The sequence below is a fragment of the Ambystoma mexicanum genome, chromosome 6q (assembly GCF_040938575.1).
Source record: "Ambystoma mexicanum isolate Mex_15411 chromosome 6q, UKY_AmexF1_1, whole genome shotgun sequence".
NCBI lineage: Eukaryota > Metazoa > Chordata > Amphibia > Caudata > Ambystomatidae > Ambystoma > Ambystoma mexicanum.
In genome coordinates, this window is record NC_090937.1 from 631618375 (window position 1) to 631638524 (window position 20150).

The 20150-nt window shown below is 42.0% G+C and overlaps 1 protein-coding gene across 1 annotated transcript in view; it reads right to left on the bottom strand.

The window, feature by feature from the left end:
• FAT4 (FAT atypical cadherin 4) overlaps positions 1-20150 on the bottom strand; it is a 438908-nt gene that overhangs the window by 204575 nt on the left and 214183 nt on the right. The gene's annotated exons all lie outside the window — the stretch shown is intronic.

Sequence of the window (20150 nt, forward strand, 5' to 3'; positions counted from 1 at the left end):
ACGGAAGTGGCTTAGCTGGGATAGATCTGTCAATACCAGCCAGCGAGGAAGGCGGGCGGGAAGATGGATGGCCAGAGGATCAACAGGAAGGAACCTTAGGGTGATGGACAGTCCCTGATTGCGCATCTCTGCTTCCATTCGCTACGTTAATCAGAGATTGAACGCACATTGCCTACCTGTGCTGGCCAACATCAAGGCAAATGACACCAAGTGCTACCTGTGCGGCTCAGAGCAAGTCTTCAATTAACACTGTGGACTATCATAAGACCCAACCGGTCTTTGTCTCAGAGTGCTGGCATTGCTATGCCAACTGCCACTGAGCATTTCCACAGTCTACCCAAACGGCACAGTCCCTCGATCGGAGAGTGCATACCGGAAGGGGCAATGGACAGTTCCCCTGGGCTTGAGAAACAAGCCACTGCTGGTCCCTCAGGCGTCGTGTGATATAGGCGTGGCTTCATTTACGCGCAATCATGAATTCCAAAAAAGAAGCAGAACATCAAGTTCTTCAGATAAATCATGTGTCCACTTAAACTCAGCATTTGGTACAGCACTGAAAAGAACGCTTTAAGTAAATACAATGTTGATACCACAAATTGCATTGGTATGTGAAGTATCACAATAGTACCTAATAATATTTCACAACACACACACAATCCTCGCATTTCCCAGATGATGTACTTTATTTATGACTTTCAATACCTGAAGGAATCCGTCACTATTAACAATGTTATATCTAAGGATGTGGGGGTGACTATGTCTCTTTGGGTAACTGTACAGGCTGAATTGCCTTCATATCTGATCCAGGTTGGGATGAGCAGATCTGTTCCTGTTCGGCCTGGAATCTAGTCCTGGCCAACCTCCTGGTCTCCAAACATTCACTTGTGGAGGTGTGCTAATGTCACGTGATAGGTGCCCCGGCAGCTATTACAGGAAGTGCATGGTGATGGCGGGTAGCCTGGTAGCACCGGCGTCCTCGCCCCGCAGTTGCATTGGCGCATAAGGGCATCTTCCTGCAGGTAAAAGTCCAGTGATTGGACGTATCTAGATGCAACCACTCAGAGCGTCTCCATGACTACGAGATTCACTGTGTGGCGATGAGAGGCGTTCACCTCATTTTCTAAGTATATCCATCTTTTGTAACTAATATATCAAATCGTGTTTCAGGTGCATCCCGGTGCATCTTCTGAAATTGTGGGTAACATCTTTCAGTTGCAGTCTAAGAGTTCCTGCCAACACCCTTCTTTTTTAATATTGCCTTCTTCCTATCTTGGGAACAATGTGAATACTTTTCAAATAAAATGTCTGAACATGAACAAAAAAACAATGTTTTATTTCAGGATAGGAGACATGTTTGACAATCAGCCAATGACCACTGCAATTCAGAAAAACATCCCTCTGGTTTTGAAACCAATTTCTCAGTGTCTGGTCCATCACAAGTATGTTATGCTCACAGGGATGTATGGGAGCCAATCAGGCGAGTGTTAAGGATTTTTGAAGCCTGATGCACAGACAGCTTCAGAAACCCTTCCCCTAAAACCAAAGACATTAAAGCATCCAGAATCTCTGGCCACATAATAAGCATGGGTCCTGCCCTAAAGTCCCCGTACCCTCTTCATCCTCCCTGGAATCAGAACAATACATTTCAAGAGCAACATTAGCTGATAACAACCAGGATACCTGGGTACACAACCTTTTTTTTTTTTAAAAGAATGAACGAGGAAGGTTGCCAACGAGGAAGGTTACCATAATGCAGAAGAGATGCAGGACCCAGGTCAGTAGCTTTATGAGAAAGGAACACATACCCCAGAAGAGACGCAGAGCTCAGATCAGCAGCTCAAGAATGAATGCAAGAGACAGATTGAAAGTAATGAGAAGGGTACACATATCCTTGCATAGATGGTACAGACCGATTAGAACCTATGAGGAAGGTGGATGTAAGCAGATATGGACTGATATTAGAAGAAGACCATGATCTTCAAATGCCATTGCAGTTCAGTTAGGGAGCAAAGCATCACATTGTGTTGTGTTGTGTTGTGTATCATTGGTCACTGTTATGTATGAAGCAACACTATGCCCAGTAAAACCGTGAGTGAAGTTTTTCTGAAGAGTACCATGAGAACTAAACCACTCTTAGGGGCTCAGCATTTGGAAATATTTAGGAAGTGGACATTTTGAGAGTTTAAAAGAGATGCCCAGGATCACATACTTTCGTTAAGGGATGAAGCTGGGGTCTGATCTCGGTGTGCAATTTCTGCACTTACCACATTGTTTTCCAATTCTTGTCATAACACTTGGTGCAAATGTTTTGAATGGTTGTCATTAATGAACTAAAATAATGCCATATTTTGTAGGCCTTCCTTGTACAGTACACAAATGACAAAACACAACATGACAAAGTTAGCAACATGCATATATAGAAGCATGTTATGTAAAGGGAATATTATTTTATCTTAATGTTCCCTTCCTAGGGAAGTATACACAGACCAGAACATTAATCGACGTGAGCCTACAAAATCATATTGCATTTGAAAGCTTCAGTGCACCAAGCACACACACTTGTGGATTAGTATTCATGTTCTGCACAAGATACTAATACTATCATAAGACCCAACCGGTCTTTGTCTCAGAGTGCTGGCATTGCTATGCCAACTGCCACTGAGCATTTCCACAGTCTACCCAAACGGCACAGTCCCTCGATCGGAGAGTGCATACCGGAAGGGGCAATGGACAGTTCCCCTGGGCTTGAGAAACAAGCCACTGCTGGTCCCTCAGGCGTCGTGTGATATAGGCGTGGCTTCATTTACGCGCAATCATGAATTCCAAAAAAGAAGCAGAACATCAAGTTCTTCAGATAAATCATGTGTCCACTTAAACTCAGCATTTGGTACAGCACTGAAAAGAACGCTTTAAGTAAATACAATGTTGATACCACAAATTGCATTGGTATGTGAAGTATCACAATAGTACCTAATAATATTTCACAACACACACACAATCCTCGCATTTCCCAGATGATGTACTTTATTTATGACTTTCAATACCTGAAGGAATCCGTCACTATTAACAATGTTATATCTAAGGATGTGGGGGTGACTATGTCTCTTTGGGTAACTGTACAGGCTGAATTGCCTTCATATCTGATCCAGGTTGGGATGAGCAGATCTGTTCCTGTTCGGCCTGGAATCTAGTCCTGGCCAACCTCCTGGTCTCCAAACATTCACTTGTGGAGGTGTGCTAATGTCACGTGATAGGTGCCCCGGCAGCTATTACAGGAAGTGCATGGTGATGGCGGGTAGCCTGGTAGCACCGGCGTCCTCGCCCCGCAGTTGCATTGGCGCATAAGGGCATCTTCCTGCAGGTAAAAGTCCAGTGATTGGACGTATCTAGATGCAACCACTCAGAGCGTCTCCATGACTACGAGATTCACTGTGTGGCGATGAGAGGCGTTCACCTCATTTTCTAAGTATATCCATCTTTTGTAACTAATATATCAAATCGTGTTTCAGGTGCATCCCGGTGCATCTTCTGAAATTGTGGGTAACATCTTTCAGTTGCAGTCTAAGAGTTCCTGCCAACACCCTTCTTTTTTAATATTGCCTTCTTCCTATCTTGGGAACAATGTGAATACTTTTCAAATAAAATGTCTGAACATGAACAAAAAAACAATGTTTTATTTCAGGATAGGAGACATGTTTGACAATCAGCCAATGACCACTGCAATTCAGAAAAACATCCCTCTGGTTTTGAAACCAATTTCTCAGTGTCTGGTCCATCACAAGTATGTTATGCTCACAGGGATGTATGGGAGCCAATCAGGCGAGTGTTAAGGATTTTTGAAGCCTGATGCACAGACAGCTTCAGAAACCCTTCCCCTAAAACCAAAGACATTAAAGCATCCAGAATCTCTGGCCACATAATAAGCATGGGTCCTGCCCTAAAGTCCCCGTACCCTCTTCATCCTCCCTGGAATCAGAACAATACATTTCAAGAGCAACATTAGCTGATAACAACCAGGATACCTGGGTACACAACCTTTTTTTTTTTTAAAAGAATGAACGAGGAAGGTTGCCAACGAGGAAGGTTACCATAATGCAGAAGAGATGCAGGACCCAGGTCAGTAGCTTTATGAGAAAGGAACACATACCCCAGAAGAGACGCAGAGCTCAGATCAGCAGCTCAAGAATGAATGCAAGAGACAGATTGAAAGTAATGAGAAGGGTACACATATCCTTGCATAGATGGTACAGACCGATTAGAACCTATGAGGAAGGTGGATGTAAGCAGATATGGACTGATATTAGAAGAAGACCATGATCTTCAAATGCCATTGCAGTTCAGTTAGGGAGCAAAGCATCACATTGTGTTGTGTTGTGTTGTGTATCATTGGTCACTGTTATGTATGAAGCAACACTATGCCCAGTAAAACCGTGAGTGAAGTTTTTCTGAAGAGTACCATGAGAACTAAACCACTCTTAGGGGCTCAGCATTTGGAAATATTTAGGAAGTGGACATTTTGAGAGTTTAAAAGAGATGCCCAGGATCACATACTTTCGTTAAGGGATGAAGCTGGGGTCTGATCTCGGTGTGCAATTTCTGCACTTACCACATTGTTTTCCAATTCTTGTCATAACACTTGGTGCAAATGTTTTGAATGGTTGTCATTAATGAACTAAAATAATGCCATATTTTGTAGGCCTTCCTTGTACAGTACACAAATGACAAAACACAACATGACAAAGTTAGCAACATGCATATATAGAAGCATGTTATGTAAAGGGAATATTATTTTATCTTAATGTTCCCTTCCTAGGGAAGTATACACAGACCAGAACATTAATCGACGTGAGCCTACAAAATCATATTGCATTTGAAAGCTTCAGTGCACCAAGCACACACACTTGTGGATTAGTATTCATGTTCTGCACAAGAACATTTGAAATTGTATAAAAATAAATTCAGACCGTTTTTAACGTCAAATGAGCAAACCTGAAAATAAGCTTGCCTCAATGCCTCTTCGTTTGGTCGGCTCTTTTCTGTCTAAGACCACTACTACTCAAATAGCCTATAAAAAGAAAGAGCTGGCAATGGCCAAACTAGTCCTCCAGAATTTGAGAAGGCAAAAAGATTGACAGAACGCCACACAGTACAATACAGTGAGCTACGATGTGCCCAGGATCACTGCGGCAAAGCCATAGGATGAGCTGCAACCCTTTGATTACAGCCCGAACCGTGGCAATCTCATCACCTCTACTAACACGTAATGCTTGCTTGTATTGCTAACATGATCTGTCATGGGTACGTGTTGTGGCAGTAGTAGTAGATAGTAGAGGTTACTGTCATCAAAGTATATGCACACACAATATAGGCAACCTCGGAAATTGGAAAGGAAGAGTCAACCCTGCCAGAATGTTGTACTGTGCTCTGGCTCATGAGCACAGATCTCTGCATCAAGTGCTGAAAACACTGAGCTATCTTCTCAGCCAAAGTGGCACTCAAATGTATGAATATTCATTTCAACTTTGGCTACTTTATGTAATCAACACAGTGACACAAAAGGGCACCAATGCCGCAGGAGTTATACTATAGTGAATTCACAAACGTTAACCAACACAGTAAACATAGGAAGCATTACAGGATTAATTGATCTGAATGGAATGTGCTTGCCAACAACAGCCGGGCAGTAGGCTTAGAACCTCATCAGTGCACTATAAAATATCCTGATGTGTTATCTTAAAAATGGGCATAGACCTTCCTGCATTAGGCAGCCACTTGATGGCTCCTCCAAAGGTAGGGTCCCAGGGCACATGCACCTTTTCCTTCCCATACAGAAATCTCTGGAGCCAACAAAAAGCTAATTCAAAGGTTTGTGTAATAGGTGTAGTGAATCATTGCATAATGCAAAGCAAACAGATGCCCATGCTGTGTGCTATACAGCACAGAATGAATGCATTATCTTTCTGGCAACCTTATCTAATACCAGTATCGTGTACTGCACTGGTTACCATCTTGCTAATGGTGTTAGGTTCTTCTTGGTGCATTCCCTGTGCAAATTCCTCAGCTATGTCCTTCCCCACCAAATCTACTTTGTAAATACCAATGTTCCTGCATTAAAGGGAAGCAACGTATAGGTTTCTCCAGCCATTCCCCAAAGGCATCCTCAGGTTGGGCATTTCATCTGTAGTGCTCTGAGATATGTAAACCTTTTGCTGCATCCTTGGAATCTTCACAATAGAATCTATGTATTAAATTAAAAGTGGTGTTTAATGTATTAACCATGGAAATGTATGTGTACACAAAGGTGGCAGTATCACAGGGGAAAAATCAGGGACAACCCTTTGTGCAAATCTGAGATGTTAAGTCACATACACACATCCATGCACATTTTAAAAACCATGATGTGTGAAAATAACTTTGAAATCATGTGGCTTAGTCCTCTTGGATAGATCCATATCCTGTTGACCCTGGAAGAACTTTCTCAGAGGAGCTTGGAGGGAGACCGTGATAATCTGTGTTCTGACTTCCTTTGGCCACTGTACCAACTCCTTAAACAAAGTCCTTTGGTGAGGTGGCTCTTTAGGCGTTTAGCTCTCTGACAGGGCTCTTGAAGATACATATTTAGAAGACCCCTAGGGTCGCTCAGCTTTCATGTGATGCAGAATTACAGAATCATTTTGGGAACTCTGCTATAGTCTAGCAGTTTTTCAGACATTAGTGGAACTGTTTAGTTTGGGAAGACAGATAAACCTTGGTTTGTCTAGTAGAAGTGTGTGGTGTACCCTTCATATGAACTTGTGATGAAGCAGCACCTCCAGTTCATGATTACCCTAACGTCGTCATAGCAACAACCATCCCTCCCAGTGCCCCTTTAGGGGATAGGAAATCGTTAGAATGGGGTCTAAATGGTACTTATACAGGAAACGCTCTATGTAAGTGACAAGGAAAGTTAACAATTAAAGACTAGAATATTTAAAATGTAATGACTTGAACTAATAGCAATTGTGTTTTCATAAAACATGTCTAGTTGCTAATGCATGCTCATTAAAGAGAACACTAAAACAACTGTGTACGGTAGTAGCTGGCACACCTATTAGGCAATGAGAACAATGTGTGTTTTAATTAAAACAAATAGGTTAATTAAAGGTTAAATCCCCTGCATCAGGCTCTGCATACCATTATACGTAATTGTTAGTGCAATGGTCGGGTGCACTCACCAGACCTATGTGGAATCGTATTAGATTATCCTAAGCATGTTTTGAGCAAAGTGGTTACTTTGCAATGCTGAAGAATGCTGTGAGAGGCAAAGGTTTGGGCACCCTGACAAGAAAATAGCATTCAGATACTTCTTGAAATGAAAAGCTAGGAAAAAGAGTAATGTTTGAGCATTACTAAGGTTGACCGGATGGGCGCTGTATATACAGTGATGTACTGGTAGTGCTGGAAATGAAAGCCCAACCTTTCCAAGAGGGAAAGACATTTTCAGGGACAGGATATTGTATATTTTCACAACAGAAGCTATTAAACAATCATCTCATTGAATTAACTTTGTAAACTGCCTTGTTTTAAAACAATAAATACAATTTTAATTTGTAATTATCATTTCAGATATTTACTGTAGTCATAAAAATACTTGCCTTATTGAACAAAGTGCATTACTAAACTTGTGAAAAGAAATATGAATACATTTCTGATGTATGTAAGAGGATTCAATTCAACACTACAGCTAAGTCAATGCCTAGTCTGGGATACTGAATGGAAACCCTTATTGATATATCTTTATGTCCAGTTCATGAGTTCTGGATGACTACCCCTATATAACACCCCTCTCTTAGAATCCCCCTGACCCCACTGAGCCAAGAAGTAGTTCTGTTTTGCAAGTTTAAAAGGTTTATTTGAGAATGTAAACAATATATATATATCACACTTTATAATAAATTAATAACTGAATATCACACTTAATCTGAGCAGTTATCAATAATGGATAGTCTGGCACTAGCACACTTCTTTATAATCAATGATGAGTGGGTATAGGATGGATAAGATAGCAACAATACTTTTATGGTTTCAAATAGATGCAATGTGGAATGAAAATGCAGTACAAAAAATAACTTGATAGGATTTCAGCAAAAGACAATGTAATCACTTTCTTGGACAATTCACCCCCCCCCCCCCCTTTATGCAATGTAAGGAGATGAAGAGGAGAGCACACAGTTCTTAGGAATGCAATCAAATAGAATTCAGTTCAATTCCCCCCCAGCAGCTTATACAACAGATAGGAGTTTTGAAACACAGGCAAAATGCTTTGAATATGGTGACAATGAAGTGAGAAATATGCTGAAAATGCTTTTAATTCCCTTTAGGAGGTGCAGGGTGAGTGAGAGATACTAGGGATGAGTGCAGGCTCACTTTAGCAATGCTCTAGGAGTAACTAGCAGGTTAAACAAATTTTTGGCAAAGGAAAGCAAGGAAGCTGCTGTTTTCACATGTGGCTGGATTTTTAACCAAATCGCAAATCGCAGCAAAATTCGCGAATGCGTGAATCGCGATTACGGCAAAAGTATAAGGAGTAGCAAGTCGGTTCTAGGTTCGTTGAACAGCTAAGATTCTAAGCTTTCAGAGGAAAGTTAAACCACGTTTCTATCCCAAACGGTTCCAAAGATATAAACGATTTTGTAAAGGTCGTTTTTCGAATTTAAAGTAACTCAAATTGACAGGTGACAGCTTTTAAAAATGACAGGTGACAGCTATGCGGCTGCAGAATTGACAAGCGACAGTTTCTAGGAGGCAGTTCTGGTTAGATTAAAATAGTTTGGATTAGATTATTTTAACTAAGAGATCGGTTCTGCACAGTTCTGCTAGGTACTCACAATATATTTTTGAAATAGGCCTCGCCACGGATCTGGTCAGGTTTTGGACTGGACTCCGGTTCTGGTCTCGGCACTTCACAGTGATCTGGGTCAGCTCTCTGGTTCTGCTCACAGCGGTGTGGGTCACTCTGGATCTCTGGCCTCTGGTTCTGGATACTGCTCTGCTTTCTCTGGGTACAGCACTGCTTCTGGATCTTTCTGCACAGCTTTCTCTGGACACAGCGCTGATCTGCACGGCTCCTGGATGCTGCTACCGCTGTTAGGTTTGCTGGATGCTGAGGCCTGCTGAGAAGAGTTCTCAGTTTGTGGGTTTAGGCCCTTGCTTTGAGTTCTGAATCAAGTTCTTTGGAGTTTTAAAGTCTAAGTGTTGGATCTGGTATCTTCTGGATGTTGTGTGGTCCGGCAGAGCGCGTTGCAGCAACTGGATTTAAATGTCCTCTCTAGCTTCCAGTGGCTCTTTTTATGTCTTTTGAAAGTGGGTGTGTGTGCAGCATCACTAAGCCGGCCCCCCTCTCAACTGGTCATTGGTCTAGCTTTCCGCACTGCTTGGATTGGGGGAAGGAAATGTGTGTCATGGTGATGCTGTTTTATGGTCTGCAGAAAGGATACTCCCCTGTCAAATTGCACACAAATCTATATTTGACCCAAATACATATTTGCACAGGTACACATTTGTTTAAAATTACATGCACCCATCACATATCACATGAGGTATACTCTGTTCAAACACTGCTCTTCCTGGGGGCGTGCATTCAGAAATGGCAACATTTTGTGCTTTTTAGTGGGTTTTGCAACATCAGATTTTTCTCCAGATTTATACACATGTACACCCCCCTCCCACACATATCTCAGTAACTTTCCAGGTCACTAGCTTAAACACAGAGTATGTGGTGTCAATAAATAGCAGGGTTTTGCCCCAGAACATCACACAAATTCCCAACGCGTCTTAAAACGTGCACAGAAAAATCACAAGAATTATGGTATCATTTAAATAATTTTGACAAGTCCGCATTGTAAGTTATATATCTTTCTTAGAATCATATTCTGACCAACAGGGGTGTGTCTTTTTAGGTCACATGGTGTAGAAACCAGTTTATCCAGTTTCTGCCAAGCTCAGAGACCCTGCCCCTCCCAGCTTCTGCCAAGAGGAAGCTATTTTACGGTCCCCCCAATAAACCATCTGCCTGAGTCAAGGCAGGGCTTTGTTCAAAAGGAAGCCATTTACGACCACCCCAATAAACCATCTGCCTGGGCCCTTTCTTTAGTTTCTTGCAATCCCCTGGTAATTCAATCAGAGAGTGTGTGACCTCCTTTTGGCAGGAGCAACAGAATGCAGCCAGGCCTGGGAATGCATTTGTTGGGCAAGCCCCCACTCTTGTCGGGGGTAGCTGTCTGGCAGAATTCCAGTTTCCTTAAGCCAGGTTTCAGGTAAAATGTCACTTTTTGTTCCCCAGTTTAAGTCAAGACAATTTTTACATATGCAGCTAGAATGCTGATTCTAAGTTCTAAACTATGACATTTCAACAGTGACAAACTATGTGACACTCAAAAGTAGGTCACTCAGTTAATTTAAACATTTTCGATTTTTGGTAGTTTTAAATCCAGTTTCAGTTAGGCTGCTGCAGACCTGCAGAGCTCAGCCAGTCTTGTTATGAACATTGTTTTGGGGCTCTTCAACTTCCCAGATTTTGTATGCACACATACTTCATTCTGCCAGATGTCTGCTGGTGTTCAGTGAGATTTTTGGATATGTTGCAATGTTTGAAATAGGCATTTTGAGCTGGAAACAAAAGGTGATTTTAAAGTGCAGTTTTTCCTTTGGCACACATTTCACTCATGGCACCCCGGCCCATCCTGCTCGCACTGGTGGGTGGCAAGTTAGGCAACCATTTTAGTGTGCACAAACTGCGTGGTTCTCCTGGATTTTGACGCACATGTGGGCTTTTTGGCCATCTTGGATTTTCTAAGCCCACAGCACCAAATGTTGTAGCATGATAGCTCAAACGTGGGTCAGGACACCCAACATCTAAGATATGGCACATTGATCTAATTTAGTTTTATTGAGTTTTTTTGTGTTGATTTTTATTACCATGTCATATAGAATCTTTTTTTTTTAACCAACAGGGAAGTTTATCATTCCAAACTATACAGTCTTGTACGTTTCTATTGTACTCTTTTATAATACACCTTTGAGAAGGGGAGGGCAACGAATAGCACCAATGAGGGTTACTAGTTGCTTTGCATAAATAACAGATTGGGAACATGACAAATAATCCAGATATTTATAGTTGACAAATACGTCCTTGATAAAAATAAAGTTGTATTCTTGATTGGCTATGTACATAATTCACCCTGGCAGTGTTCATATATTTTTCTTCTCTCAGGGCTAACAGTCATCCTGTTGCTTATCTCGGAGAACAGGGCCAGATAGAATTCCTTCATGGTCACTGCTTGAGTATTCTGAATAGAAACCTGACACCATCTCAGGAAAAATAAACTTAAAGTCATGCCTCTAGAAACAGAAACTTATGTTTCCTTTGGGCACATGATGCCTGTAGGGAAAATGGGGCTGGAATTTCAGCTGGGGCAGAGTTTTTGTGAACAGCAACAGGTGTTTTTTCATCTCTGATGTCTGCAAACAGTTCAGGGACAGCCCTGTGATTTGCGTGAACATCTTAGATGTTTGGGAGATCCATACATATTTTTGTATTACAGGGTTGGTGAAAAGCAATTTTTGGATGGCATATACCTTTGGCGCCACTCAATGAAACTGTATGAAATGTTGTGATATCATTCTAGACGTGACCTAGAATGGTTCTACGAGGTTTGGTGCTGTTTGCCAAGAGGGAACAAAAGTAGTGGGGTGTCCCAAATTATTTGAAATGCTTATAAATGTGTTGCTGTTTCACAAATCTGCACAAAGGTTTGCAAATAAATTTAAGACTCAGATTTGAATGTGTTTGCAAAGTTTGGTGGCAAATGTGCACAAAAGATTTTGGAACAATTATAGACTGAACCTTGAATTTTCCTGCAAAGTCTGAATGGATTTTGCCAACTGGGAGCTATATGACTATTATATGTGGGTACATTTTAACACTTAAAAAAATATATATAACATGGATGGATTTGCAGGAAAGTTGTGCAAGGAGCATGGGCAAGGAGTTGAAAGCATGGTTTTGCAAATGTGTCTGTGTTTTATTTTTTGAAAAGTGTCATAATGTAGGTACAAAAAATAATGATATAACATTGGTGACTGAGGTGTAGCCGTTGGTCATGGGCAGTGGCCAGATTGTCTGAGTCATGGCCTGTGGCTATGGGCAGTGGCCAGATTGTCCAGATAATCTGCCTACTGGCAATGGCAATGAGGAACTGGCAATGGAGTTAAAGTGGGCATGTCTACCAGGGACTGGTTATGTGGTGAAGATGTATAAATTTCGCATACATTTGAATGGGAAAATATCTTTTGCCCATCGCTAAAATTTTGTCTGTGGCTACAACCCAAAGTGCTGCACAGGATTGCATCAAACAATCGCTGTGACTATTGCTGCCTACACTCCGAGACAATGCTAATCAGCAGATAATTACAAAGAATTCCGAACAAGCTTCCCACATGGTCACCAGGCCACCCCTTGAAATCAATTACCACCCTTATTTGCGATCATAGAGGGACAAGATATTGGAATGCGATGCCAGACTCATTTCCACAATCTCGCAGCAATGACTGGCCCACAAACCACATGCCTTGAGAAAGACACTAGAGAGTCGAATCACGTGTCGGTTGGCTTCTAACAATAAATATAAGCATCAAGAATGGATTCAAAGACTACTTCATTACGACAGCATTTACTTATTGAATAACCCAGCGCTGAGGTGAACAGGCGTGACTCCCCTATTCGGAACCTAACACTTGAAGAAGGAAGGGCACTGTCACAAAGGAACCCCAGTACGAGCAACAGGGTAATCTTTTTAAAGTACTAGATGAAGCCCAGCGATCTACCCATTGACCGCCTGGCAATTATTTGATAAGCGTGTACTCTGATTTGATTATTGGGGCTTGCAACATAGCCAAACCCTAGATTTGAATGGGAAGAAATATCCTTCTTGCGGCTGCAGGCTGAAGTGCTGCACTGAATTTCAACAAACCTGTATGAGGAGCATCAGCAAGGACCAGAAAGCATAGTTTTGCAAATCTGTTTCGTGTTTTATTTTTCCAAAGTGCCCAAATGTAAGCACAAACAATAATGATACAAGTTTGGTGCTAGGAAAATGGGCCATGGCCCACTGTAAGGACAAATGCCTACTCTGATTCAATTATTGGGGCATTCGGCATGGCCGAAGGTCTAGGTTTAAATGGGAAAAATAAATCTGCTTGCGGCTGGAGCCCGGAGTGCTGGACAGGATTGCAGCAAAGTTGCGAAAGGAGCATCAGCAAAGACCTGAAAGGATGCTTTTGGAAATGTGTCCTGTGTTTTAGTTTTTTGAAATTGTTGAAACGTAAGTACAGAAAATAGTGATATAACTTTTCTGCAGTGGGCAGAGGGCCTGGCCTTCGGCAAGGACAAATGTCTACTCTGAATTGCCTATTGTGGTATGATAACGACTCACATAATATGCATTGCAAAAAATAATTGTTAAAGAAGGTTTATAGTTATTTCATATATGTTGAAAGAGGAATTATTAATAACTTATATACAGTGTTGTAACATTATGAAACATTTTCACTTATGAAAACGTATTTAATTGACAGAAAAAACTTTGTTAAAGGGACATTACGGTTAGGGTGCCACCCGCCCTTGTGACTCTACTTCACCAGCAATTATCTAGTGGACTCCCACCTTTGCAGCCCTTGGCACTTCCATCCTGGGCTCCCATGAGCAATTGTATATTCGCACTGCCACTTTTATTTATGCACTTCTCTCACTGCACAATGAATATGTGCATTTATAGGAGCGCTATGCACAATCTTTTGGTAAAAGTTTGGGAAATATAGATGCAAAAGGTATGTAGAACGTTGTTAAGTGGCAGTTGGTGGGTGGAAGTTTGATATGTTGATAGGCTATATGTAGAGTTTTTAAGTGATTGGTGGATACATGTGTGAATGGTTTAAATCATGCAATGAGAGAGTGTTACAGAAATAATAGTAAAAAAAAAGTAGAAGGACTAGTTTGTGTGATGGTGTGCATGTGCAATCCAGGTTTTCTAATAAGGCATGGGCTAGACAGGGGAATGTGGAGACTGTGGCTAATTATAAATAGCAATGGATTATGGTGTTTATTGTATGCTAGAGACAGGAATTTTGGACAGAAATGTGTTGTTTTCTTTTTCTTTTTTGTGTTTTTTTCTTTTTCTCTATTATACAATTTTCCATTATTACCATTACCATAGTAGAACATGCTAATGGAAATGTTGGATAATCTTATAAATCTAACTACTTTACTGAAAAATGTAAAGTAGATGGAGTCTACAAGCTTAATTTTTAGTTCTATTTTTTAACTGTGAAAGGTGGTTCCTAAAGGAACCTTTTTAATGTTCTTTTTTTCTTTTTGCAGGAGAGGCCAGAAAGTAAGGTGGGAAGGGAAATGAGGGAAGGGGCACCAACCACAGATATGGAGGGGCAGGTGGACTGGGGAAGATTTTTTGTGTGTGTTAAATCTAAGGTAAATGGCAGTGTTTCTCATGATCCTTGGTTACATCTTCAAAAGCACTTTGAAATTGATCCTCCCTGCAGAGTGGTGTGTTGCAGTATACACAGAGGACTGTTGTTTTTTAAAGATATGGATCAACAACCTCTTTTTTTTGCTTGCAAGGTAGCTGGTGGGGTTTTGCGCACCACAGACGTAAACTGGGCGGTTAAGTATGTGTTGAGGAACATGAGGTGGAGGAAGACAGCCTACTACTTCCTTAGAAAGGAACAGCCTTTCTGAGAGCATTGCAGTGGTTGGATTTGGTTTGGTGACGCATGGAGGAGTTTCCGTAGGAGTACTACCCAGGTTGTCCGCGACTGAATACAGCGTTGCACTTAGTGCATTTCACTTTGGTAGCTTCATCCTTTGGTATATTTTTCAAAAGTGGTAAAGAACTGCAACCCCCATGTTTCTCTCTCAGTACGAAAGGAGCGCGTTTCCTCTATCTCATCTTCCGGGTCTGCTTGATTGTCTTTTGAAGTATTGCGATTATTTCTTTGTGTAGTTCCTCTAGCTGGTGGTAGCCTTGGGGAGGAGGGACGGCAATAGCTGATGTCATTGTTTAAGATAAATAACAGTTTTCATAATATTCTTCCAAGTATGTGCTGTGTGCTAGATTGTTAATGGATAATGAGTAAGAATAGGTGTAGCAGCTGTGCAAGGGTACATTTTTAGCTATAGCGATTCTAAATGAGCTGAAAAATGCAGTTTCAAACTGTTCGGGAATAACGGACTCATTTGCGAAGTGTGGATGCATTTGCGGACACGTCATCATGCCACCCGCGAGCGTGTGGTCATGTGACACTGTCTGGATAGTCTGCGATGACATCAGACATTCACGAACATCGGCGAACACAAAAGCGGTGGAAAACGTTGCAAAAGGTGTATAGAAGGGTTAACAATGATGCTAGAAGGTAGGCAATGGCAGTTTTAAAGTGAAACTTTATAAATTGGACACACATGCTGCTATATTGGGGTAAGTATGATATTAGTAAGTTGTAGCAAATTAGGGTGCACTGGTTAAAACCCATTAAATTCACTGAAAAGGGATGTTGGTTAAGTTGCACTAATAAAAACCCTTGAAATTTGATGAAAAAAACGTTAAAAGGGATGTTATGGTAAAGTTGCACTAATAAAAACCCATGAAGTTCAATTAAAAAACATTGTTAATGGGACTTTATGGTTAAGTTACACTAATAAAAACCCATGAAATTCAATGAAAAAACATTGTTGATGGGGCTTTATGGTTAAGTTGCACTAACAAAAACCTATGAAATTCAATGAAAAAACGTTGTTAAAGGGACGTTATGGTTACAAGTAAAACCAAAAGAACACAGAAATACGCCAGTTATAGTAAGATAAGCAACCATAACTTGTGCCACCAACATGCACTGCTATTTTAAAGAACCAGAACATAAAAGATGACATCGCTGACGTATAATAATAATAATAATAATAATAATAATAATAATAATAATAATAATAATAATAATAATAATAATAATATATGATTGATTTGTATGACACAAACAGTAATTTTCTGTTATTGTATATATTGAAATGGTAATGATACTACTACTACTAGTATACTACTCATAATAATAAGTATTATTATAATTATAATTATTATTATTATTATTATATAGCCGGTCAGATAGCACAGCGAGTAGAGCGCTCACTTTGACACCTGTGCAGAGCCTGCTGACGTAGGTTTGAATCCTGGCAGGGCCAAATTCAGCCTTTCAACCTTCCTAGGTCGATAAATGAACACCACACACCGTGGCTCAGGGTTCGTACCGCTATACAAATATTTATATGATTTGGTATACCACCTCATACTGGATTTATTCAGTTTGTAAGTGCGTAACAACCCAGTCGTGGAATCAGAGGCATGTTGCCCTGCGTGTGCTTGCTTACAATTTGCCAACTGCGGGCCTGATCTACACAATGTTTTTTCTCAATTGAGCGACCCTATTGGAAACGGCTTTGTGAATCAGGGCCTGCGATTGATATCTTTTCATTTGCTGCTTTAGATACTCCAGTCCTTGTATTTTCACACTTTTTCTGTGGAATCTTCCCTTGTGCGCCCCCCTCCCCCTTCCTGCACACAGGAGTCTGTCCTGATACATTCTGGTTTCACCATCATCGTCTTGTGGCCAATGCTGGATTTGACTTTTATGGACTTCATTGATTCACGGTGCGTCACCCTTTCTCAACTCTCATGCTGGACTTCCTTTGCATCTTGTACTCATGGTGGCCCTGAATCATGCTGTTCCATCTTCATCTTGTATCCTAGCTTGCAACATTATGTGTTACTACTGACTATTGCAATTGTATTCGCTCTCCTCTCTTGCTTCTCCACTCTTTTTGACTGCTTACTCTCTGTTCTCGCCTCCCCTCCCCTCTCCCTTTTCCTATCTCCTCCCCTCCTCCCCTTCTTCTATGCACTTACTCTATCAGAATTGTCCCTGGACATACTATGATAGCAACCTCGTCTGTCGCTCCCCTATGCCCTCACTGTTGCCCCCTCCCTCCAGCACTATCTGAAATGTTGTCAGGCCTAGTACGATAGTCACTTGTTTTGTTCCTCCCCTCCCTTTCTGCACCCCTCTCCCTCACCTTTTGTTTTCTTCCAGCTCTACCAGAAATGTCGTCAGGCCTAGTACGGTAGTCGCCTGTCTGTTTCCATTTCCTTCCCACTCTCCCCCTTCCTTATCTATGTCTTAGCTCTTGCACTATCTGAAATGTCATCAGGCCGAGTACGATAGTTAATTTCACATCCTTACTGTTCATGGCCTGTAAGAATGTCGTCGTATTTTCCCTTGTTCCCTTCCTTGCCTTGAAGCGCTTTGAAACACATTGTGTATAGGCGCTATATAAATAAACTATCATATCATATCATACTTGACCACTTCGAGCTTCTCACAGCTCGTGCTACTCCCCTGACTTCGGATCTTTCCCAGATCCCCAGAAGCCACGCAGACAGGCCACACTGGCCTACTCCCCAGTATTTTCTGACATGAAAGAGTTAAACAGAGTGGTTCTTAAAAAAAATTATCACATTTGCTGGAGCTTTTAAATCAGCTCTGTTCCTTGCCGACAATAAGGACTTGAGTGCTGTGACGGGAAGGTGCTATAATTTCCCCCTTTCCTTTATTTCGCTGACTTTTTTTTTTTTTAAGGGGCCGCTGGGAGTCCCTCTGCCTGAAGTCTGGATTAAAAGTTTCGCTGCCTCCAGAACCCTTCATCACGCGGCGGAGCCAAAATCTATTATGCTTTGCAAATGACTCATGCCTCAGCTACGAAGAAGCCGTAATAAAGAACATTTTACATAAAAATGCCAGAAAGGTTGGTAATTTAATCTTGGAAGCAAATAGCTCTGCTAGCTCTTTAAACGCGCTGCGTGTGCTCGCCTCGGCGGACAATGGGGTTTTGTCTGGGAACGGGGGACCCTGTGCGGCTGGTGATGGGGTTCGGGGAACTTTAGGACATGCTTCTGCTCTACGCTTCTCGGGTAGGCGGGGGCTGGGGGGGTGTGGTGGGTGCCATGGTGTTGACGGTAAATTCTGGCGACTGTAACCGCCAGAGCGCTAATCTCTGGGGCCCGGCCCAGGGCCAGATACTACAATGGCGCAGTCCATCAGTGGAGATCAGCCCCCCTCCCCCTCCCAAAACTGAGCCTTCAGAATTAGATTTGCAGGCTCGGGGCCGACCGTCTGCGGGACGTGAACGCGTTTGGGGACACGCCGCTTGACTATCTTCCATCCCGCAGTCACTGTACATGTGCTGGCGCACTTCGAATAAATAAATCAAATCTGTTGAAGACTTGCAGATGCAATAACCCCCTCTTCCACCCGCCCCCACCCCCGTCTGCGTTACGTGTGGACCGAAGACCCCCGCGGAGTCCAAGGATGCTGCGAAGTTAAACAGCCAGCGCTAACTGGGTATTCCCCATGCAGCCTTCAATGCCATGGAGTCAATGTTTATTTAATCGGCAACTGATATGAAACAATAGGGTAGCCAAGGAAAGTAAAGCTCACTGTGCCTGACAGCAAGGCGTGACGCAGATCTGGATGAGGCGCACAGGAACGCGTGAGGCAGGAAAAGCTGCTGTATTTGCAGAAATGCTGCTACTGTGCTAGGCCTCCGCCCAGGCTTTGCCTAACATAAGTGCAGCAAACCTCTGCCATGTAAGCTCCTGGACATTTGGAAAACATAAACAAACTACAGATTCGTGGTAGGCCCGGGCAACGCCGAAAGGGCAAGCCCATGATTCTAGTATGGACTAATAATTTGGCCAGAGTGGGCAAGTTTCATAAGTTACTATGCTAGTTTTAAACAGGGTTACACTGATGGAATATGTTTTAAAATCAATTGCCACATAGTTTACCAAAAAACACCCCCTTTGACTCAGTCTGTTCTGGATAGTATTGAATTGCAATGTGTGATTGTTGGCCACTATTTCTTTGGTGCTTGGACCGATTGTATGCCCCAGTTTGACCCTGTTTCCCGGTTACACTAATTCCCACTTCGTTGTCCCTTCACATTTTCGAAACTCAAGTTTATGTTCAGGATTTTTTGCACTTACATGGCCTTGAAATGTATGTATCATACAAAAAAGGTGTGATCTTGGTACACAAGTTTGTCCACTTGTATTGCCCGACCACAGGGCCATCTAAATATAGTAAACATGAGAATGTGGGTCTTTCTAGACAGAGTGGGATGACCGATTACCATTTACAATGTGCATCTGGCAACATGCTAGTGGACTGAGGTCAACCCTCTGCATGTACATTGAGCCGGCCTTGCGGAAGAACACGTCAGCCTGCATTACTAGGCCTTACGACCAACAGAGAACTCTCACCCACACACATAGAAAATTAGAAATACAAATATATATATATATATTTTTAAATGCTTGCACCATGCCCATACATAAGCCAAAGAGCTCACAAGCGATGATGTATTTGGAACCATTACGGATGGGAGATGTTTTGACCTTTTTCTCACAATTCTATAGGAACAATCTGGCAGGGAGATGATTAAAATAGTCCAGGTCACAAGCCAAAAGATGAAACACATTCAACAGAGTCTAAGCCCTATGTGTGGTACTATGCACCACGGGTGTAATTTTCGTGAGGGGCACCAAGGTGTTTGTCCCCCCCCAACTTTTGTGGCACACCATTTTGTCCCACTCATTTGGGAGGGGGCCCTTTCATTTAGATGTTATATCCCCCCCTGCATTTTCAGCAACGATACTCCACTGCTATGCACCTAATCTCCCATGCTGCTTTGCATGGAAGGCGCAGCTCCGTTCCACACACGAGTGACATGTTTGAGGATCTCCGGCCCAGAGGCGATTCTCTCATTCCCTATGATACAGATATGGCCAAGAAGAAGCATGAAGGAACTTTATCCATCACACCACAAGGATCTATGTACATTTGAAAATTACACACCAGGCCTTATGGAGAAGAAAAAGAGATTTAACAGAAAAATTAGGTAAACATTGCTATTTGTAGTAATTTCTGCTTTCGGTTGTGATTTGGTGTCATGGGCAACTTTTGGGTAACATGTCCCTCAATAACTTGTTGAAGAC